The sequence below is a fragment of the Schistocerca nitens genome, chromosome 2 (assembly GCF_023898315.1).
Source record: "Schistocerca nitens isolate TAMUIC-IGC-003100 chromosome 2, iqSchNite1.1, whole genome shotgun sequence".
In the NCBI taxonomy this organism is placed as follows: domain Eukaryota; kingdom Metazoa; phylum Arthropoda; class Insecta; order Orthoptera; family Acrididae; genus Schistocerca; species Schistocerca nitens.
In genome coordinates, this window is record NC_064615.1 from 219,672,150 (window position 1) to 219,696,069 (window position 23,920).

The following is a 23,920-nucleotide window of genomic DNA, read 5'->3' on the forward strand; positions in this document are numbered from 1 at the left end:
TGGCGAACGAGGTGTCTGTGTGCCATATACTTACTAATGTACTTGCAAAACCAAATCTTCGAATGGCTAACGTACTTCATCGCTTTGGGCAAGTGCCGGGTTGGTTCCTTTGAAAAGCAAAGACGCTGTCTGTTAGTCCTGACGTGCCACACAGTACCGATCGGCCACCACGTCATAGTGCGGCAACAGCCTCATTCGGATGCAATATGGAGAGGCAAGGAGTTAGCACATCGCTCTCCCAGCCGTTGTCAGAGCCACTTCTTCTCACTCAAGTAGCTCGTCAGCTGACATACGAAACTGTGTGGAACCCGTTCCAGTCCTACCACGAAGGAAAAGTCCCTGGGAATCTGCTTAGCAATCAGACACGCTGACTCCTAAGGAGGAGGACATATCCTTCCCTTCCTTCTCCAAGCTTGCGTCCCGTCTCAAATGGACTCAACACCGACGGCACATTAAACCCTGATTTCCCTTTTGTATTTACAATAGTGACAAATGTAGTTCCAAGCAGCTGCAGAACGTCCTTCTTGGAACTAGCGGCGGGTGACGGCGGTATGGTATTTCCCGGAGCTGACAGCGTTCCTGCGCCGGGCTGCCGGGGCGCATTATCCAATCAACGGCCGGCATTATTCCATTGCGGCCAATGTGGTCTGGCGCCACCGGCGCTGACGCCACGCGCAGTTCAGGGAAGCGCGCGCCACGCACCGTGTCTGGCGCTACCGGCTGCTCCACGCACTCTGCTGCGGCCGCAGCGCGGGTCAAGCACGGCTCACAGCGACAGGGGCTGAGTGGGCTGCTCCACCTGTCTAATTAATGGGCCGAGGGCCTCACATCACTCTGCGACAAAAACAAAATAGAAAGGTCAGGGTTTAACATCCCGTCGATGACGAGGTCGTTAGAGCACAAATTCGGACACGGGAAGGAAATCGTCCAAGTCCCCTCAGAGGAACGAGTTGGGAAAATCACTGAAAACGTAATTCTGGATAGCCGGACAGGGATTTGAGCCACTGTCCTCCCGTGTGGGAATCCAATGTCTTACTATACCGGACCTACACTTCCGGTTGAAAAAAACTAAAGTCCACCCGGACAGGCCATGAAGGCCCAACGTTACCGACCTGCCGCCGTATCATCCTCAGTTCACAGGCGTCACTGGTTGTGGGTATGGATGGGCATGTGGTTAGCATATGCTCTGCCGGCCGTATGTCACTTTGCGAGACTGGAGCCGCTACTTCTCAATCAAGTTTGCCTCACAAGAGTTGAGAACATCCCTCTTGCCTACAGCTCTCGGCAAACTGGATGGTCACCCATCCAAGTGCTAACCCAGCCCGACAGCGCTTAATTTCGGTAATCTGACGGGAGTCGGTGTTACTAATGCGGCAAGATCGTTGACACACTTTTGATTAATTCAGATTTTTAAATCACACGTGCACCTAACATTTCCTGTTATTTGGGAAAGGCATCTAGTCCGAAGACTAATGAATATCCGGATAAGTGCAGATGTAGTTATAACCGAATGTTATCGCGCGCTACTTTTGCACGATAAAGATCGAAAGAAATTTTGATAAAGAAGGTAAAAATAAGAAATGACCGTGCAGCTTCTCTAGAATAAATGATAATTAATTGAAACCCTGCACGGTCATCAATGGTACCTGATCTTTCGAGAACAGTTACTATCTTCATATATATAGTTTATATTTGGAGAAGATCTTTGGCCTTAGTGATACTATGAACAGGAAGACTGATCACGACCCTGCAGCAAGTGTGCAACGGAAGACGTGTACACTCCTGAATTCTTCCTCGTTACCTCCAGACACCATCAAGCGGTTAAGACCACATGGCAGCGTTCCACCAAGACTGTACGGTCTTCCTGAGGTTAAAAAGATGGACTTCCTTTACGGCCTGTAGTGAGTAATATTGAAGCCCCCACATGTGATTTAGCCAAACATCTTGCTTTCTGGCTGAGACCTTTGGCTGAAAAACGGAACTTAGCCGATTTTATCAACATACTGGGGGCTCTCCACCCAAGTAGTTTGGCTCTTTTAGTGAGTTTTGATGTAGTATCTCCTTTTACAAAGGTACCTCTTGCTGATTCCTTGGCACTCATTGATAGTTTCAGGCGGGCATCACTGCTTTGTTTCGGCAAGTTCTTTCCTAACCTATTTTATGTTCAATCAAGAATATTTTGAACAGACTGACGGCGTCGCCATGGGCAGCCCCTTTGAGGAGCATTTTGAGGAAAGAGCACTTGAATCAGCACTTCGTAAACCAAATGTGTTTTGGAGGTACGTGGATGATGCTTTCGTAGTGTGGCCCCACGGAGAAGATGAGTTAATGGAGTTTTTGCATCACCTTAACTCCATCCGCGAGATATTCGATTTATTATGGGATTAGAGAAAGGTGGTTGTCTCCCGTTCCTGGATGTTTTGGTTTGACGGAAGAGTGACGGCTCTCTGGGACACTTTGTTTACCCTAAGCCCACTGATACTGATTCGTACTTACACGCTTTAAGTTGCCATCATCCATCCCGAACTATGAGTATGCTTAAAACCCTTGTAGACAGAGTCCATACAGTGTCGGATACAGATAGTTTTCCCAAAGAGCTTGAAGATTTAAAGACAGTGTTCAGAGACAATGGATACTCTATCCGGCATTCTTAGCTAAAACTAAGAACCGGAAAGTGCATAAAGAGGAGAACGCACCAGCGAAGTCTCTAGCTTTCCTTCCCCTCGTTGGAAATATTTCCTACAAAATAGCAAGAATCCTTAGTAATTTTCAGGTGAAAGTGATTTTCTGCCGACCGTCTAAGATTTCGGTCCTGCTGGGATCAGTGAAGGATAATTTGTTATTGCGGAAGGCGGGAATTTACAAAATACCTTGCCAGTGTTTTATGGCCTATATAGAACAAACAACGTCTACAGTGGAAGAACGCTGCACGGAACATAAACGCTGCACTCGGCTTGTCAACCCAGCGAGTCTGGAATTACGGAAACTGCATCTCCAACAGCCATTGGATGGAGTATGACAAAACGTTAATTTTGGTCACAGCAACACCTTTTTGGTATTCCATTATAAAAGAATCCCTTGAAATGCGCATCGTGGAAAATCTAATGAACCGCGACAGCGGCTACCAACCGGATAATTCGTGGAATCCCGTCATCTCCGAGATTTGCTCCAGACGAAGACGCCGAAGACAGCTGATCTTCGCAGTTCCACCAGGGAAGGCACTGCCGCCAGGAGGTGTGGTACTTCTCTCACGTGACTCTGACGCATACGCGGCAATACTCTCAGCACGCTATATAGGGCGGAGCGGAACGTCTTCGTCCGTCTGAAGATGACTTGCAAGTGTCCAGTCGAAATATTGTGGAGAGACGTTTATGACGACAGATCCCGAAATCTCTTCCAACATTCCTGCAATGTGTTGACTCGCCCAGAGTCGTCACCTGAACCCAGTAGCAAACGCCGGTCGAAGTGGCCGTGCGGTTAAAGGCGCTGCAGTCTGGAATCGCAAGACCGCTACGGTCGCAGGTTCGAGTCCTGCCTCGGGCATGGATGTTTGTGATGTCCTTAGGTTAGTTAGGTTTAACTAGTTCTAAGTTCTAGGGGACTAATGACCTCAGCAGTTGAGTCCCATAGTGCTCAGAGCCATTTGAACCAATTTGAACCAGTAGCAAACATTCAGGATGAGTTAAGATGTTCACTTCGCTCCAGACTTCATCAATACCGTCTCTGATTTCGGCTCCTGAGGACGAGTTGGTTGGCTTTCGTCCACAGACTTTTCGACACCTTACTGAAAACGATCCCAATAGAGTGCAAGTCGTCATAAAAGCGAAGGCTGGGTTCAAAATGGTTCAAATGGCTCTGAGCACTATGAGACTTAACTTCTGAGGTCATCAGTCACCTAGAACTTAGAACTACTTAAACCTAACTAACCTAAGGACACCACACACATCCATGCCCGAGGCAGGATTCGAACCTGCGACCGGAGCGGTCGAAGGCTGGGTGCCCGGATACTTTTGATCGGATAGTGTACTTCGCTAGGTTCTAGGCACCTGTCACTCGAGCACATTCAGCGAACGTAAGCGGTAGTGGAAATTAAAGCATTCCTTCACAGCACCTTATGAGCTGTTTTCCATGCACACTAAAGGGTAAATCGTTCTTGTAACGGAAGTTGCTTCCGCAACACGCAGTTAAGTGACTTTCGCAGAGTAGATGTGTAATTAGATTGTGCGCCCTGTACAGGGTGGTCCATTGATAGTGACCTGACCAAATATCTCACGAAATAAGCATCAAACAAAAAAACTACAAAGAACGAAACTCGTCTAGCTTGAAGGGGGAAACCAAATGACGCTATGGTTGGCCAGCTAGATGGCGCTGCCATAGGTCAAACGGATATCAACTGCGTTTTTTATATAGGAACCCCCATTTTTTATTACATATACGTGTAGTACGTAAAGAAATACGAATGTTTTAGTTGGACCACTTTTTTCGCTTTGTGATAGATGGCGCTGTAATAGTCACAAACGTATAAGTACGTGGTATCACGTAACATTCCACCAGTGCGGACGGTATTTGCTTCGAGATACATTGCCCGTATTAAAATGGACCGTTTACCAATTGCGGAAAAGGTCGATATCGTGTTGATGTATGGCTATTGTGATCATAATGCCCAACGGGCGTATGCTATGTATGCTGCTCGGTATCCTGGCCGACATCATCCAAGTGTCCGGACCGTTCGCCGGATAGTTACGTTATTCAAGGAAACAGGAAGTGTTCAGCCACATGTGAAACGTCAACCACGACCTGCAACCATGTAGGTGTTTTAGCTGCTGTCGCGGCTAATCCGCACATCAGTAGCACACAAATTGCGCGAGCATCGGGAATCTCAAAAACGTCGGTGTTGAAACTGCTACATCAACATCGATTGCACCCGTACCATATTTCTACGCACCAGGAATTGCATGGCGACGACTTTGAACGTCGTGTACAGTTCTGCCACTGGGCACAAGAGAAATTACGGGAAGATGACAGAGTTTTTGCACGCGTTCTATTTAGCGACGAAGCGTCATTCAGCAACAGCGGTAACGTAAACCGGCATAATATGCACTATTGGGCAACGGAAAATCCACGATGGCTGCGACAAGTGGAACATCAACGACCTTGGCGGGTTAATGTATGGTGCAGTATCATGGGAGGAAGGATAATTGGCCCCTATTTTATCGATGTCAATCTAAATGGTGCAATGTATGCTGATTTCCTACGTAATGTTCTACCGATGTTACTACAAGATGTTTCGCTGCATGAGAGAATGGCGATGTACTTTGTGAGCGTGGGGTTGATCTGCTATTCTGTTATTCTGCGCAACGGATTAATCTGAGATGTACCCTTTACCCTGTGACTCCTGCAAGATGCAATTTCCACCCACACACTACTGCAGAAGTCAGACACACGCTCCTAACGTTCTAAAGAGAAATGCCTGAAAAACTTTCAGCAATAAATATCTTCTGCAGTCGTCCTTTGTAAGGAAATGACACAAAAATTCACAAAATTACTTACGTAACTAGTGGAATACTTGGGTACTGGAGTAGTGCTAGTTAGTGTAAGAAAAACATGAAACTAACGAAAATTATTATTTACTTTGCAAAAATTCTGAGGAATCACAATGGCACTTTTGTTATGAATTGAACAAGTTATATCCTGGTTTTTTTCGGAATGTGAAGTTACCTCTCAAGGCTAGAATTCGCTAATGAAATTTGTATACAAAGTTTAAGATTGTTATTAACTTGGCAGAATGGCTGAGAGGCGCGCCTACTCAACTTGAATAATTATCCTTTTAGAATGTTGCTAGGTACGGTCGAGGCTGTCGCATGTGAAATGCAGTGAAGTGTACTGTTGTGGAGGAAATATGGGGCTCGCAGTAGCTGTAGCGCACAATACCCTAAGCTGCGATGACTGCAGTCTGCACCGCTCACTGCTGACAAATAAGATAACTCTCGTTCTATCTGGATTGACCTTCGCCAATTAAACTCTCCCTACGCCTTGATGAAGTCAAGGATTCCTATTCGCCCCTAGTCTAACTATTGGCGTGGTACACCGCTCAGATAACCAGTCCACTGCGATGCCACTCAAAAATTCGCTCGCAGGCGTTTAACTATAACTCTGTCCATTCACACCGCACAATAAGTGTGTCGACCAACACAGTGAACAACGCTTAATCGCAAGGACTCAATATAGAGTCGCACTTCGATTCGCTCTCGACAGAGGTGCTCTCCCAGTGAAGTACTGAGGAGAGACTTGTTCCTCGCTCCAAGAGCGACAACAGAACGGCGCCTCTCCACGCCAGACGTGAAGGGGTATATCTTTCGGTCTCTTCCATAACTCCTTCAGCTCAAGGCGTCAGAAATATCGTCTGCCAATCAGCATTGCTCTTCTAAAACGGGAGAATGACGTTTCGTTTAAGGCGACCAATCCGGAAATCTGTAGTATCGGCGTTTGGCGTTTGCTGTCTCCCTGTGAATATCTCTGAAACTGTGTGCTATGTGTAAAGAATGCGTAGGTTGGACGCTCCCACACAATGTAGCGGAATTTGCTTTTAAGCCGAACACGGGGTCATTCCCCCTTTCACTCGGGCACACGCTGTCTGCTCCACGGGCGGCCGAGGTTGACTCATCCTCTGAAGAGACCGGCCTCCCAGTGTGTGGTCTGCCTCTCGAACTAAAAGCTCCTGTGACCGTCGTGTCTGGAATGTATGTGTGTACGCCAGCCTATGCGCACTTGTTATTTGCATATCGGTTACATGAATTCATACAACATTGACTTTATCTTATCGAGTTCGGGTTCGAATGAAGCGTCTTGATGTGCGGAATATGATTGTGAGGGCGGAATACGTAAGCAATGAAGGTCAGGAGACCACGACATATTACAACTTCCAACATGATGGTTGTCCGGAACATAGCTCGCGTGCGGTTGAAACGGTATTGAGTAGCAATCCCTGGATTTCTTTCTGTGGGGAAAGTTGAAGGATATTTGCTATCGCGAGCCCCGACAACGCCTGACAACATGCGTCAGCGCACTGTCAATGCATGTGTGAACATTACGGAAGGCGAACTGCTCGCTGTTGAGAGGAACGTCGTTACACATATTGCCAAATGCATTGAGGTTAACGGACATCATTTTGAGCATTTATTGCATTAATGTGGTATTTACAGGTAATGACGCTGTAACAGCATGCGTTCTCAGAAATGATAAGCTCACTATGGTACATGTATCACATTGGAACAACCGAAATAAAATGTTCAAACATACCTACGTTCTGTATTTTAGTTTACAAAACCTACCTGTCTAAAATTGTGAGCCATATGTTTGTGACTATTACAGCGCCATCTATCACAAAGCGAAAAAAGTGGTCCAACTAAAACATTCATATTTCCTTACGTACTACACGAATATGTAATAAAAAATGGGGGTTCCTATTTTTTAAAAAGAGCAGTTGATATCCGTTTGACCTATGGCAGCGCCATCTAGCGGGCCAACCATAGCGCCATCTGGTTTCCCCCTTCAAGCTAGACAAGTTTCATTCTTTGTAGTTTTTTCGTTTGAAGCTTATTTCGTGAGATATTTGGCCCAGTCACAATCAATGGATCTCCCTATATACACGTAATGATAATGAGGGTGAAATTAGAACATTAGCGACAGCCTGTCTTCAGATGCACCGTGAGTGACTAGGGTAGGGAAGGAATGCAGTGCAGGGGAGACAGTGAGCTATCGTGAGATCGGTGTTGTCCCAGCCGGGTGCGTCCCCGCGCGTTGTGTTTTGGACGGCAGAGCGCGGCGTGCAGCGGCGCGCTCCTCCGCTACTCGTAACAATTAAGCGGCTGCCCCGGCCACAATTAGCCCCGCCAGCCGCAGCCAGTGCCGCTGCGATGGCAGATAGCGACGCTTCCGGCAGGTGGCGAGGCCGCAAGCTCGGCACGCACCAGCCGCGCCGCGCAGCACAGGTTCGCTTCCGCGGCGGAGCTGCACCGCGGGACACAGCCAGGAATGCGAGCGTTTCCTGCGCCGCCTTCATTATGCGCAACAGCCTAACGGGACGTGTGCCGGCGAGAGAACGTCTCGCCGAGACGTGGCGTGCGCGCGTGTGTGGAGCCGCCGTCCGGAACCCGGCCAGTGGCCGGCGTTCCGCAGGGCACCGTCCTGGGACCGGGACCTGGACCGTTGCTCCTGAGGCGCCTACACACTAGGCCAACAAACGTCGGCCAAGATTTGCTTAAAAAAAAAATGCACTCCGTCGTCAAGGACCGCCGTGTCAACCTGAGTGGAGGATGCGGATAGGAAGGGCGTGGGGTCAGCACACCGCTCTCCCGGTCGTTATGATGGTATTCTTGATCGAAGCCGCTACTATTCGGTCGAGTAGCTCCTAAATTGGCATGACGAGGCTGAGTGCACCCCGAAAAATGGCAACAGCGCATGGCGGCCCAGATGGTCACCCATCCAAGTGCCGACCACGCCCGACGGCGCTTAACTTCGGTGATCTCACGAGAACCGGTGTATCCATTGCGGCAAGGCCGTTGCCTCAAGATTTGCTTAGCGTGTATTTTTTTTTCCTTAGTCATCAGTCTTCTGACTGGTTTGATGTGGCCCGCCACGAATTCCTCTCCTGTGTCAACCTCCCCTTTTCAGAGCAGCACTTGCAATCTGCATCCTCAATTATTTGGCAGATGTATTCCAATCTCTGTATTCCCCTACACTTTTTACTCTCTACAACCCCCTCTACTACGATGAAAGTGGTGTCTTAACAGATGTCCTGTTATCCTGTCGCTTCTTCTTGTCAGTTGAGACGGCCACTAAACCCGCTGGGCAGAACAGGTGATTAGGATTGTGGAAATGGCCAAATGAGGTTGGGGTCAGTTTCACCTAACAATTGTAATTTATTGTAATTTAATAACACATTTCCAACCAAAGCGGCACATAGCCTAACTTTTACAACTACGAGTTTGAAACTCAAATTCTTTCACGGCTGATGGTCTCCAAACAAGAAATCTTAAAAATCAACAAGACAATAAAATGCAGTTACAACAGCAAATAAAATACTTAAAAAATTTTATTATATCACGGCTAGGCTGAAAGCCTCAAGGCTAGGGTGGATAGACAAACATAAACAAGATGCAATACAAACGGCCGAAGGCCCACAATAAAATTTTCAAGATTTTAAAATAAATTACCATAACCTTACATCCCGCGCCCGGGTTCGATTCCCGGCGGGGTCAGGGATTTTCTCTGCCTCGTGATGACTGGGTGTTGTGTGATGTCCTTAGGTTAGTTAGGTTTAAGCAGTTCTAAGTTCTAGGGGACTGATGACCGTAGATGTTAAGTCCCATAGTGCTCAGAGCCATTTGAACCATAACCTTACAAAGGCAGAAGGCCCACAATGTTTAAGCTTGAAAGGTAATTTTAAAAATAAGGTTCCAAGCCGAAATGTTTAAGCTTGAAAGCTAATTTTAAGAATAAGGTTCCAAGGCTGAAGGCCCACAATTAATTTTCCAAAATTAAAAAAAAAATATAACCATAAGCCTTAAGTTTTAAGTAGCTGAAATCGGACTAAAAGAAAAGACAACACAATGGGAACGGCCATTCAGCAAATATCCACTTGCCGGAATTCAGACTTACTTACATAAAACACAGAAAACCAAGAATTTTTTATCATTGGCTATGACAGATTATAAACAGACAATTAAACACCAGTGAGAAAGACAACAGCATTCAGAAGCCTCCAGGGGGTCGGTCTGCCCTCGTTCACTTAGGTGAGGGACAGCCACGGACCGACCGACAAACGACTTGCTTGCCACCAATTGGTACATGACAATTCCACAATCAAATATGTATATGTATTAAACTGTCAAAACTACACACCGTGTTGGACAGCGACAACAGGTGGGGAAAGGACACTGCCTGAAATTACGTTAGTGGCCAGGGCTGGTAACTGAACGCTAACGGCCACGAGGCAGAAAATTCCGCTGATGCACTCGAATTGCTGGTTAATTCCACTGCATGGCGGCTAAATTTCAGCAATACAAACACTCAGTGTTACTCACAGGGAAACCTCCCCTACAGCGAACCACCGAAACGAACCTCACAACATGAATGGACGAGGCTTGGGTAGTTGAAACCACTACTCAACTTTGTCGTCCTGGGTCGGTGAACCACGAAGCTCGTACCGATCGGACAGCTCCACACACGCTCCGACACTGCGCAGGGACCGCCAGCGGACGCAGCCGACTGCACCGCGCGGAGATATCTTCCCAGGTCCGCAGCAAACGACGGACTGGCCGCAAACCCCCTAGCCGGAAACTACACTCCTGGAAATGGAAAAAAGAACACATTGACACCGGTGTGTCAGACCCACCATACTTGCTCCGGACACTGCGAGAGGGCTGTACAAGCAATGACCACACGCACGGCACAGCGGACACACCAGGAACCGCGGTGTTGGCCGTCGAATGGCGCTAGCTGCGCAGCATTTGTGCACCGCCACCGTCAGTGTCAGCCAGTTTGCCGTGGCATACGGAGCTCCATCGCAGTCTTTAACACTGGTAGCATGCCGCGACAGCGTGGACGTGAACCGTATGTGCAGTTGACGGACTTTGAGCGAGGGCGTATAGTGGGCATGCGGGAGGCCGGGTGGACGTACCGCCGAATTGCTCAACACGTGGGGCGTGAGGTCTCCACAGTACATCGATGTTGTCGCCAGTGGTCGGCGGAAGGTGCACATGCCCGTCGACCTGGGACCGGACCGCAGCGACGCACGGATGCACGCCAACACTGTAGGATCCTACGCAGTGCCGTAGGGGACCGCACCGCCACTTCCCAGCAAATTAGGGACACTGTTGCTCCTGGGGTATCGGCGAGGACCATTCGCAACCGTCTCCGTGAAGCTGGGCTATGGTCCCGCACACCGTTAGGCCGTCTTCTGCTCACGCCCCAACATCGTGCAGCCCGCCTCCAGTGGTGTCGCGACAGGCGTGAATCGAGGGACGAATGGAGACGTGTCGTCTTCAGCGATGAGAGTCGCTTCTGCCTTGGTGCCAATGATGGTCGTATGCGTGTTTGGCGCCGTGCAGGTGAGCGCCACAATCAGGACTGCATACGACCGAGGCACACAGGGCCAACACCCGGCATCATGGTGTGGGGAGCGATCTCCTACACTGGCCGTACACCACTGGTGATCGTCTAGGGGACACTGAATAGTGCACGGTACATCCAAACCATCATCGATCCCATCGTTCTACCATTCCTAGACCGGCAAGGGAACTTGCTGTTCCAACAGGACAATGCACGTCCGCATGTATCCCGTGCCACCCAACGTGCTCTAGAAGGTGTAAGTCAACTACCCTGGCCAGCAAGATCTCCGGATCTGTCCCCCATTGAGCATGTTTGGGACTGGATGAAGCGTCGTCTCACGCGGTCTGCTCGTCCAGCACGAACGCTGGTCCAACTGAGGCGCCAGGTGGAAATGGCATGGCAAGCCGTTCCACAGGACTACATCCAGCATCTCTACGATCGTCTCCATGGGAGAATAGCAGCCTGCATTGCTGTGAAAGGTGGATATACACTGTACTAGTGCCGAGATTGTGCATGCTCTGTTGCCTGTGTCTATGTGCCTGTGGTTCTGTCAGTGTGATCATGTGATGTATCTGACCCCAGGAATGTGTCAATAAAGTTTCCCCTTCCTGGGACAATGAATTCATGGTGTTCTTATTTCAATTTCCAGGAGTGTATATGCACAAAACCAAAGATGGTACACGGCGCAAATATGGACACATCGCTGTTGCCACACGCAGAAGGAAGAAGAACCACGGCGTAACCACAACAAGGGCGGGAAACCAAATACAGATAGACTGCCAAGTTCAGGAAAACGCATAGTTGGGAGTGAACACAGCTCATCAGTGTTTTCCATGTATTCCTTTCCCCGCCAATTTTATGGTGAACCTCCTCATTCCTTACCTTAGCAGTCAACCTAATTTTCAACTTTCTTCTACAGTTAAGATAACACTCATTTATTGTTCTGTCTCAGTTGCACTTTTCTTAATTAGATTACAAGTTTCGATCACAATGGATCATCTTCAGCTGTAAGTAATTGCGTCGACAACCCGTCTTGTCTACTCAGAACCACAAGTCAGAGTACAGCACTCTGGCAGTACAGTACTCCGATATGTGGTTGTGAGTAGACAGACGGGTTGCTGACTCAGCTACTTAGATCTGAAGATGATCCAGTGTGATCTAAACATGTAATCTAATTAAGAAATGTGTAACTGAGATGGCACAATGAATGAGAATTATCTTAATTACCTAAACAGTTGCTGATTCTCACAGAACGATTATGTCGACTACAGTAATTCTTCAGTAGCATCATATCTCAGACGATTAGATTATTTTCTTTTCCTGTCTTTCCAACGTACATGCAATATTGTGATCCAAACGTACATTCTCAGAAAATTCTCCCTCAAATTATTGATACTAGTAGATTTATCTTGCTCAGTAATACCTTGTTTGCCTTTCTTGACCTTTTGCTGGTCTGTTTTTTATGTCCACCTTGCTCCGTCCGTCATGGTTGATTTTCCTACCTACACCTTCATCTACATTGTGACCATCAATCCTGATGCTAAATTTCTCGAAGTTCTCATTTCTTCTACTTCTCATTACTTTCGTCTTTCTTTGATTTAGTCTCAGTCCCTATTCTGTAATCATGAGACAGTTCATTCCATTCATCAGATCCTATAATTCTTCTTCATTTTCACTGAAGATAACGATATCATCAGCGATTTGTCATTGATACCGTTTCACCTTGAATTTTAATTCCACTCCTGAATCTGTCTCTGTCATTGCTTCTTCAATCTGTAGATTGGCCGCTACTTTATCACAATTCCAAGACGTGCGCAACATCGGCACGTTATCAGAGCCAACTTTGATTCCAAATGAACGAAGCCCGTCGTTTGCTGTGGATCAGAAGCCAATTGCCAATGCATTGGCGATCAACGTTCTGCCGAATCCAGTCTCTACCGTTCGTTCGCCTTCGTTGGCCTAGCTAGTAAGCCCCTTAAGTGACGTCTGTTATCGCTTCTTACTTGAAGACATGTCCTCTGAGGATATCGTGACCACTTTTAATAGCATGAAGAAACTTCAGTGCATTCGAAGTAAAGATAACCAGTAACAAAATACAGGTTTTTCAAACCTTGACCATGGTTGCGATGGTTTTAAAACCGTTTTCTGCAAAAGATGTAGGACGTAAAATCACATCATCTATAGTCAAAGTGGATAGATCTGTGGTTGTACGTCCTATATCTTTTGAAGAAGACTCATTTAAAGCCATCGAAATCATCCCCAAATTTAATAAACCTGTATTTTGCAACTGGTTGGCTATTATTTCTAACGCAGGAAGCTCTTGCATACACAGCTCCATGTTCAACAACTATGAAGAAAGAAAAACCTGTCTGAGTCATTGTAGTCGCACTAATAAGATGTGAGATCTGAAGTTAACCTGCTAACCCATAAAAAACAGTAGAAAATGATAATCCGAGTAAACAGACGGTTTCTGACTTTTTTCATTTGTTATCGTACCATACTTTGAAAGCTAACCTTTGCCTTGAAACTTGAATTAAGCGTTCAAACAAAAGTTCTGAGAAGTTCTTTTAACTATTTCCACGCCATTTTTCAGGATAGCTCTCGTGATAACGCACTCTGACTCTAAATACTCAGTATGATTAATCGTTCGCAAGCGCAACGTGAATTTTGTTCGTGTCTTGCAGGAGGCTAGCAAAGGAGATATGCAAAGCTAATAGATTCTTAGTGTGAAGAGGTTAGTTTTGCAGACAAGCAATCGAGCAATGCATATGGACACTAGTGGCCATTAAAATTGCTACACCACGAAGATGACGTGCTACAGACGCGAAATTTAACCGACAGGAAGAAGATGTTGTGATATGCAAATGATTAGCTTTTCAGAGCATTCACACAAGGTTGGCGCCGGTGGCGACACCTACAACGTGCTGACATGAGGAAAGTTTCCAACCGATTTCTCATACACAAACAGCAGCTGACCGGCGTTGCCTGGTGAAACGTTGTTGTCATGCCTCGTGTAAGGAGGAGAAATGCGTACCATCACGTTTCCGACTTCGATAAAGGTCGGATTGTAGGCTATCGTGATTGCGGTTTATCGTATCGGGACATTGCTGTTCGCGTTGGTCGAGATCCAATGACTGTTAGCAGAATATTGAATCGGTGGGTTCAGGAGGGTAGTACGGAACGCCGTGCTGGATCCCAACGACCTCGTATCACTAGCAGTCGAAATGACAGGCATCTTATCCGCATGGCTGTAACAGATTGTGCAGCCACGTCTGGATCCCTGAGTCAACAGGTGGGGACGTTCGCAAGACAACAACCATCTACACGAATAGTTCGACGACGTTTGCAGCAGCATGGACTATCAGCTCGGAGACCATGGCTGCGGTTACCCTAGACGCTGCACCATAGACAGGAGCGCCTGCGATGGTGTACTCAGCGACGAACCTGGGTGCACGAATTGCAAAACGTCATTTTTTCGGATGAATCCAAGTTCTGTTTACAGCATCATGATGGTCGCATCTCGGTGAACGCACATTGGAAGCGTATATTCGTCATCGCCGTACTGGCGTATCACCCGGCGTGCTGCTATGGGGTGCCATTGGTTACACGTCTCGGCCACCTCTTGTTCGCACTGACGGCACTTTGAACAGTGGACGTTACAGTTCAGATGTGTTACGACCCGTGTCTCTACCCTTCATTCGATCCCTGCGAAACCCTACATTTCAGCAGGACAATGCACGATCGCATGTTGCAGGTCCTGTACGGGCCTTTCTGGATACAGAAAATGTTCGACTGCTGCCCTGGCCAGCACATTCTCCAGATCTCTCAGCAACTGAAAACATCTGGTCAATGGTGGCCGAGCAACTGGCCCGTCACAATACGCCAGTGACTACTCTTGATGAACTGTGGTATCGTGTTGAAGCTGAATGGGCAGCTGTACCTGTACACGCTATCCAAGCTGTGTTTGACTCAATGCCCAGGCGTATCAAGGCCGTTATTATGGCCAGAGGTGGTTGTTGTGGGTACTGATTTCTCAGGATCTATGCACCCAAATTGCGTGAAAATGTAATCACATGTCAGTTCTAGTATAATATATTTGTCCAATGAATACCCGTTTATGATCTGCAGTTCCTCTTGGTGTAGCAATTTTAATGGCCAGTAGTGTATAAGCCTCCTGTGAGATGTGAACAAATAAAAAATCTGAGATTACGCATCCAAAAGTATTAATCCGAAAAGCATTAACATCTAATTTCTTGTGATTTTTAACGAACTTATTAAGAGATCTGATCTGAAAAAATAGAGCTGCCAGTGTAACTGCACTTATCAGCAAAAAGAGACACTGATACTTACGGGGAAGGTGAAATATTATGTTAAACAAGAGAATAATAATTGGCTCTATGAAGCGAGTGCATTGCTTGTTTAAACATAGCCGTTAAAAAGGGAAAGCAGTCAGGATATGATCAGTTGTAGTCGTAAACGTGCCAAGCCAAGTGGTTCAAGAACGATCCATGGGAGCTTAACACAGTAAGCGGACAAATACCGATACTGTTGCAAAATCAATCCAATGTTCACTGTCTGGATACGTAATAGGTTATTTAGACACGCAGTTACATGCAATTTCAGTTTTTACACAAAGGGGCATAATATACCAAGGTTTTATATTATTCATAGAAAAAGCTTACCAAGGCAGCTTGTTCTCTACGATTGAATGAGGCCGACCAGAGTGGCCTAGCGGTTCTAGGCGCTTCAGTCCGGAACCGCGCGACCGCTACGGTCGCAGGTTCGAATCCTGCCTCGGGCATGGATGTGTGTGATATCCTTAGGTTAGTTAGGTTTAACTAGTTCTACGTTCTAGGGAACTGATGACCTCAGAAGTTAAGTCCCATAGTGCTCAGAGCCATTTCATTTTTGATTGAATGAGACAGAAATTGAATGCCACTAATGATCGTGGATGAATGGGATACGAGTGGATATCGCTATCCCCGTGGATATTCTGAACTGACCAAAAAGGAACGCAAACTTTTTTTATAATGTCAACAAGCCACGCTGTACTCCTGCTAACTATGACTCGATAAACAAAGACGTTTCAAATGAGTCTAGTCGGATAGGCGTGAGAAACTTTGCTTAATCTAAGACCACGTTACGATCTCACCCTTCGTGTATGGTGGAACATGGTCAAAACCGCTGCTGGCGTCCACCACCTCACAGTACAGAATTCGCTCGAGTATAACAGCATTCAGATCCTAAACGAAGCTTCCGGCTGACCATGCTTCCACACAACCGAAAGTACGTGGTCCTTTTCCTGATTCGCCCGCGCTAGCAAGATCTTCTGACATACGCAACACATATCACGAGATACGGGAAGCGGCAACATGTTTAAAAATAAGCGCCTCTCTGGAAAACAGCAGAGTGACAATTCGCGTGCGTATGAAAAAGAGTCGATGCGAACAGCAGAAACGTTTAACCTTGATCGAAGATATTCGAACAGGTAAGAGTGTTTGTAGTAAGTTATACACGGTATTATGTCATTTCAAAAAATGAATGAATATTACAATAACACAGAGGATCACTTGAAGAAATACAGCAAGCAGCCTCAAGGCGACTCATTGTAATATATGCATTGTGTGTTGAGCATTTTTCTCAGCATAGGTTTTGTTGATTGTATTTCACAGCTTTCATGAATCTTAGAAATAACATATTATACGACCGGTTTGAGTCAGAGACCATTTTTCAGCACAAATTATTGTGAATGGCTGGTGTTAAATATATATTATAGAACAAGAGTCAAAATACAATATTTTGAAATAATATTTTTTTACTCATCTACTTTTGCAACACATTATTTGTAAATATTATATTTTTCTATTTAGTCTAATCATCTGTTATTAACAAAAAAAGGACTGAACTGATCGTACAATTGTAAATACATTATACAGCAGATCCCGTGTTGCAATACGTCACTCCTAAGAGTTTCGTCAGTCATATAGAGCCATATATCACGTTTCAAGGCTAACAATATTATGTAAATGCCACTGACTTAGAAAATTCGAGAATGCGTAAAAAAGATTCTAACGTCACCCTAAATTCAACTACGGACGTTAACAAACGGATTAGTCGGCCACATAGCTATGTGCGCAGCGTCAGTGAACTTAAGAGTGTTTGTTCTATGTCCATAAATACAAAAACGTTATAAAAGACAACTAAACATAAAGAACTCGGGAAACGATTTAGTCACATGAATTGCAATTTTTCAGAGGCTAACCGAAGTGTGATACGGTCGACAGAACGTTGTACTGATTATACAGGGTGGCCAGAAACAGCCCGATAAGCTTGTAAGGGTATTGCAGGGTAGGTTGTAATGAGATATTGAAGAGGAAAAAATTCGATATATTGTGCCGAGTTAATTAGCACTGAAGTTAGTCAATTAGGCCGTTGCGCGAGGAAATTCATGCTGCGCGCCAGAGAAGGTATCGCCAAACGTGTTGTTCGTTTCGTTTCCTAAAACCTAACAAGAGAGAGATACAAACACTGGACCTGGGACGGTAATAATGTTCGAACCCCAGCCAAAAGCTGAGCAGTCTCGTGCTCTGTCATCTGCTCTATGAGAACTGTGTCTGGCGCAACGGTCTGACTGCAAACTTTGATGCTAATTAAGTCGGAAACGGATCGATTTTTTTTCTTAACAATTATTTTAAGTGCAGCCTGCACTACGACACCCTCACAAGCTCTTCAGACTACTTCTGACCATCCTTGTATAAATGTGTTACGCAACTTTAAGATGAGTGAAAGTCTGAAATCCGTTTTGGCACGAATGAAGCTGTATGAAGCGTGGCTGGGTGCTATATTCTTCACTTATAAAGCCCTCTAGATCACATTTTTATTTATCATGACGTTTTGACGACTACCGTCATCAGATCAAACTATAGACCATCGAAAACAAATTTCTTTGTTGCCGGACCAAAACTCGAACTCGGGACCTTTGCCTTTCGCGGGCAAGTGCTCTACCATCTGAGCTACCCAAGCACGACTCACGCTCCGTCCTCATAGCTTTACTTCCTCCAGTAGCTCGTCTCCTACTTTCCAAACTTCACTATTTCACTTCACTATTTTCACTATTGGCGACATATTCGTCGCGAGACGCTCCGCAGCTGTGTTGATATTTAAAATTTATCGCTTATTTTGGCGTCTCAGTCGCACATTTATTTTTTTGACATGATACCTTTCGATCTGATCGACGTTTCCTTGGCTTACAGATTGATCAATATCTGATGACTAATGTAGGCATCTCGCTCCACTTCGGGAGACGTTACGTTTCTGCTTGCAGAATGAATGATTAACTCCGCAATTGTGTGTGCTCTGTTTTGAAACTTCCTGGTAGCTTAAAATTCTGTGGCAGATCGGGACTCGAACCTGGATGTTTACTTTCCGCAGCCAGTGCTTCTATCGACTGAGCTATCCAGGCAGGCACGACCTAACGATCTGCCCTCACAGCTTCAGTACCGCCACCCGTACATCTCTCCTACCTTCTAAACTCCACGGTTTCCCTACACTTCTTTGCAGGACTAGCATTCCGGGAGGAAAGGATATTGTCGAGATATGGTTTCGCCACTGCACGAAGAATTGTTTTCAGAAAGAATCTTTCAATCTGCAGTGAATTTGGAACTTCGTGAAGGATTAAAATTGTCCCATACCGGGACTCGAACCCATGGACACACATTCTGCAGGCAGTGCTCTTAGCTGCTGAGTTTTCCAGGCACGACTTTTGACCCACCCTAAGAGCTTTACTCCTGACAATATCTTTCGGCAACCTCCTGTCTTTCAGGAGAGCTAGTCCAACAAAATATATTCAGGATAATTTCTGTGGAGTAGGGAAAACGTAATTTTGGTTGCTGGTACTTAATTCCTCACGCCGAAAGAGCACATGGCCTTGACTCCATGTTTCGCCTGGGGGTGCAAGTGTACACTGGTTGTGCTATGACTAGAGGTATTTAAACTGACCCTATTGATCTGACATAACTAACTATTGCCCTCCAAAATAATGAGTAAGAAAGTTATTGGCTACGGAAATTAAAACATGAATCACAATTAATTCAGTTTTTTACAATGAAAGCGCCCAATAAAACATCTGATTAAGCAGACGAATTCCTTGGGAAGGCTGATTAAAGGATCTGGTGACTGATTATAACAAACGCACATCAGTGCGAAACAATTATAATCGTGAAGTGGTACCGTGATTGCTGAAATGTTAGAGTAGAAAGACAGACAGAGCTATAGAATCGTATACATTTTCATCTGCAGCCGGAGTTGAATGCGTATTGACCGTAAAATCTGCAAGCAAATCTTCAGAATGAAACTTGAAGTTATGGAAACCATTCTGCAGATGGAGGCTGAAATGGCCGCAGAACCAGTCATTGGATAGGTCTGCGACTAAGTTCAACTTAGACGAATAAAGTACCCAGCTCATGTGCTCAGAGGTGCCGGAGTGCTCGACCTGCATCCATTCATGTCCATTGTGCATTCGGACGGACTTGGGCAATTCCAGCAGGACAATGCGACATCCCACACGTCCATAATTGCTACACAGTGGATCCAGGAACACTCTTCTGGGCTTAAACACTTCCGTTGGCCACCAAATTCCCAAAACATGGACATCATTGAGCATATCCGGGATGCCTTGCAACGTGCTGTTCAGAAGAGATCTCCACCCCCTTGTACTCTTACGGATTTATGGACAGCGCTGCAGTATTCATGGTGTCAGTCCCTCCAACACTACTTCAGACATTAGTTGAGTCCATACCACGTAGTGTTACGGCACTTCTGATGGCTATCGGGGGCCCGACAGGATATTAGGCAGGTGTACCAGTTTATTTGGATCTTCAGGGTGTTAACAAATCAAATTAAACTGAATGGGAAATTTACACTACTCGACATTAAAAGTGCATACCACGAAAATGACGTGCTGCAGACGCGAAATTTAACCGACAGGAAGAAGATGCTGTGATATGCAAATGATTAGCTTTTCAGAGAATTCACACAAGGTTGGCGCCGGTGGCGACACTTACAACGTGCGGACATGAGGAAAGTTTCCAACCGATTTCTCATACACAAACAGCAGCTCACCGGCGTTGCCTGGTGAAACGTTGTTGTCATGCCTCGTGTAGGGAGGAGAAATGCGTGCCACCACGTTTCCGACATTCATAAAGGTCGGATTGTAGCCTATCGCGATTGCGGTTTATCGTATCGCGACATTGCTGCTCGCGTTCGTCGAGATCCAATGACTGTTAGCAGAATATGGAAACGGTGGGTTCAGGAGGGTAATACGGAACGCCGTGCTGGATCCCAATAGCCTCGTATCACTAGCAGTCGAGATGACAGGCATCATATCCGCATGGCTGTAACGGATCGTGCAGCCACGTCTCGATGCCTGAGTCAGCAGATGGGGACGTTTGCAAGGCAACAACCATCTGCACGAACAGTTCGACGACGTTTGCAGCAGCATGGACTATCAGCTCGGAGACCGTGGCTGCGGTTACCCTTGACGCTGCATCACAGACAGGAGCGCCTGCGATGGTGTACTCGACGACGAACCTGGGTGCACGAATGGCAAAACGTCATTTTTTCGGATGAATCCAGGTTCTGTTTACAGCATCATGATGGTTGCATGCGTGTTTGGCGACATCGCGGTGAACGCACATTGGAAGCGTGTATTCGTCATCGCCATACTGGTGTATCACCCGGCGTGATGGTATGGGGTGGCATTGGCTACACGTCTCGGTCACCTCTTGTTCCCATTGACGGCACTTTGAACAGTGACCGTTACATTTCAGATGTGTTACGACCCGTGGCTCTACTCTTCATTAGATCCCTGCGAAACCCTACATTTCAGCAGGATAATGCACGACCGCATATTGCAGGTCCTGTACAGGCCTTTCTGGATACGGAAAATGTTCGACTGCTGCCATGGCCAGCACATTCTCCAGAGCTCTTACCAATTGAAAACGTCTGCTCAATGGTGGCCGAACAACTGGCTCGTCACAATACGCCAGTCACTACTCTTGATGAACTGTGGTATCGTGTTGAAGCTGCATGGGCAGCTGTACCTGTACACACCATCCAAGCTCTGTTTGACTCAATGTCCAGGCGTATCAAGGCCGTTATTAGGGCCAGAGGTGGTTGTTATGGGTACTGATTTCTCATGATCTATGCACCCAAACTACGTGAAAATGTAATCACATGTCAGTTCTAGTATAATATATTTGTCCAATGAATACCTGTTTATCATCTGAATTTCTTATTGGTGTAGCAATTTTAATGGCCATTAGTGTAAATAAAGTGCGTTGCAGCACTCAGAGATTACAGACCTACGATGAGAAAATTGTGTCACGCGTCAGTAATTTATCACAAACTAGATTATTCCGTTATTGCCGTAAGCCTACTGGAGCGATGCCTGTAGTTTGTGCTCTTCTGAAGTGCCCTTCTGGCCATAGCTCTACTAACGGTGGCAAACGTGTACACAGATACTCAGCATCTGGGAAAATTTGTTTTTAATTACATCCTTTGTGTCGGAGCCCTTTGCCTGTGAAATGGAGGAAGTTGGTCAGCGTGGCGCGTTACATTTATATTTAAAATTACACTCGCAGCAGTACGATGGAGAAAACGGTGGAATGGATGGTGTGTGTGACGCGGCCACTGGGTCCAGCTGCCAGTGACAAGTGTGCCCAGCCCCGGTGAGGCAACGCGCGCCCTCTAGACCAGGACGGGACGTTACAGGGCCCGCTAATGCAACGCCTCATTCAGACTCCTAGACACAAAAGCGGTGCTGTCGCAACCAGGCGGTAATTACGACGGTTGTTAGTTCCCATTGTGAAAAACGGGATACACGTTGCACAATCCTCGCGGAATTCCCTGCTGTCCGCTAGCGTGATTATAGCTCACGTTTTCACTCTCGCAAAATACTCGTGTACGTCGCTATTGGGCGGAGCGTTTAATTACTGTTCTATCAAGAGATGTTCCCACTGTGCGTGTGGTTCATCAACATCACCTTCATCATCGTCCTCGTTAGCCATTTTATGTGCACTGCTGACTTCATTATGACTTTTTCTTCCATTATTCTTACAGTGTATATACCATCACGATGCTCCTGTCTCGTTGGTAATGGTGCAAAGTGGTCCTGACGACGCGAAACCACAGGTTTGAGCTGGCATTCAGGCAACGAGGAACACGGTTGCACTGGTAAAGGGAGTGTTCTCTTTTAAGATTCCACCATTAACCCCATCCAACACCGATTCTTCACAAAATTCAATTCCCATACGTTGTTGTTGTTGTGGTCTTCAGTCGTGAGACTGGTTTGATGCAGCTCTCCATGCTCCTCTATCCTGTGCAAGCTTCTTCATCTCCCAGTACCTACTTCAACCTACATCCTTCTGAATCTGCTTAGTGTATTCATCTCTTGGTCTCCCTCTACGATTTTTACCCTCCACGGTGCCCTCCAATGCTAAATTTGTGATCCCTCGATGCCTCAAAACATGTCCTACCAACCGATCCCTTCTTCTAGTCAAGTTGTGCCACAAACTTCTCTTCTCCCCAACCCTATTCAATACCTCCTCAGTAGTTACGTGATCTACCCACCTTATCTTCAGCATTCTTCTGTAGCACCACATTTCGAAAGCTTCTATTCTCTTCTTGTCCAAACTGGTTATCGTCCATGTTTCACTTCCATACATGGCTACACTCCATACAAATACTTTCAGAAAAGACTTCCTGACACTTAAATCTATACTCGATGTTAACAAATTTATCTTCTTCAGAAACGCTTTCCTTGCCATTGCCAGTCTACATTTTATATCCTCTCTACTTCGACCATCATCAGTTATTTTACTCCCTAAATAGCAAACCTCCTTTACAACTTTAAGTGTCTCATTTCCTAATCTAATACCCTCAGCATCACCCGACTTAATTCGACTACATTCCATTATCCTCGTTTTGCTTTTGTTGATGTTCATCTTATATCCTCCCTTCAAGACACCATCCATTCCGTTCAACTGCTCTTCCAAGTCCTTTGCTGTCTGTGACAGAATTACAATGTAATCGGCGAACCTCAAAGTTTTTACTTCTTCTCCATGAATTTTAATACCTACTCTGAATTTTTCTTTTGTTTCCTTTACTGCTTGCTCAATATACAGATTGAATAACATCGGGGAGAGGCTACAACCCTGTCTCACTCCCTTCCCAACCACTGCTTCCCTTTCATGCCCCTCGACTCTTATAACTGCCATCTGGTTTCTGTACAAATTGTAAATAGCCTTTAGCTCCCTGTACTTTACCCCTGCCACCTTCAGAATTTGAAAGAGAGTATTCCAGTTAACATTGTCAAAAGCTTTCTCGAGGTCTACAAATGCTAGAAACGTAGGTTTGCCTTTTCTTAATCTATTTTCTAAGATAAGTCGTAAGGTCAGTATTGCCTCACGTGTTCCAGTATTTCTACGGAATCCAAACTGATCTTCCCCGAGGTCGGCTTCTATCAGTTTTTCCATTCGTCTGTAAAGAACTCGCGTTAGTATTTTGCAGCTGTGACTTATTAAACTGATAGTTCGGTAATTTTCACATCTGTCAACACCTGCTTTCTTTGGGATTGGAATTATTATATTCTTCTTGAAGTCTGAGGGTATTTCGCCTGTCTCATACATCGTGCTCACCAGATGGTAGACTTTTGTCAGGACTGGCTCTCCCGAGGCCATCAGTAGTTCTAATGGAATGTTGTCTACTCCCGGGGCCTTGTTTCGACTCAGGTCTTTCAGTCAAACTCTTC

At 46.0% G+C, this 23,920-nt stretch overlaps 1 pseudogene; it reads right to left on the minus strand.

The window, feature by feature from the left end:
* Window positions 1-8,448: 8,448 nt before the first annotated feature.
* On the minus strand, window positions 8,449-8,566 carry LOC126237839 (5S ribosomal RNA; annotated as a pseudogene).
* Window positions 8,567-23,920: the final 15,354 nt, after the last annotated feature.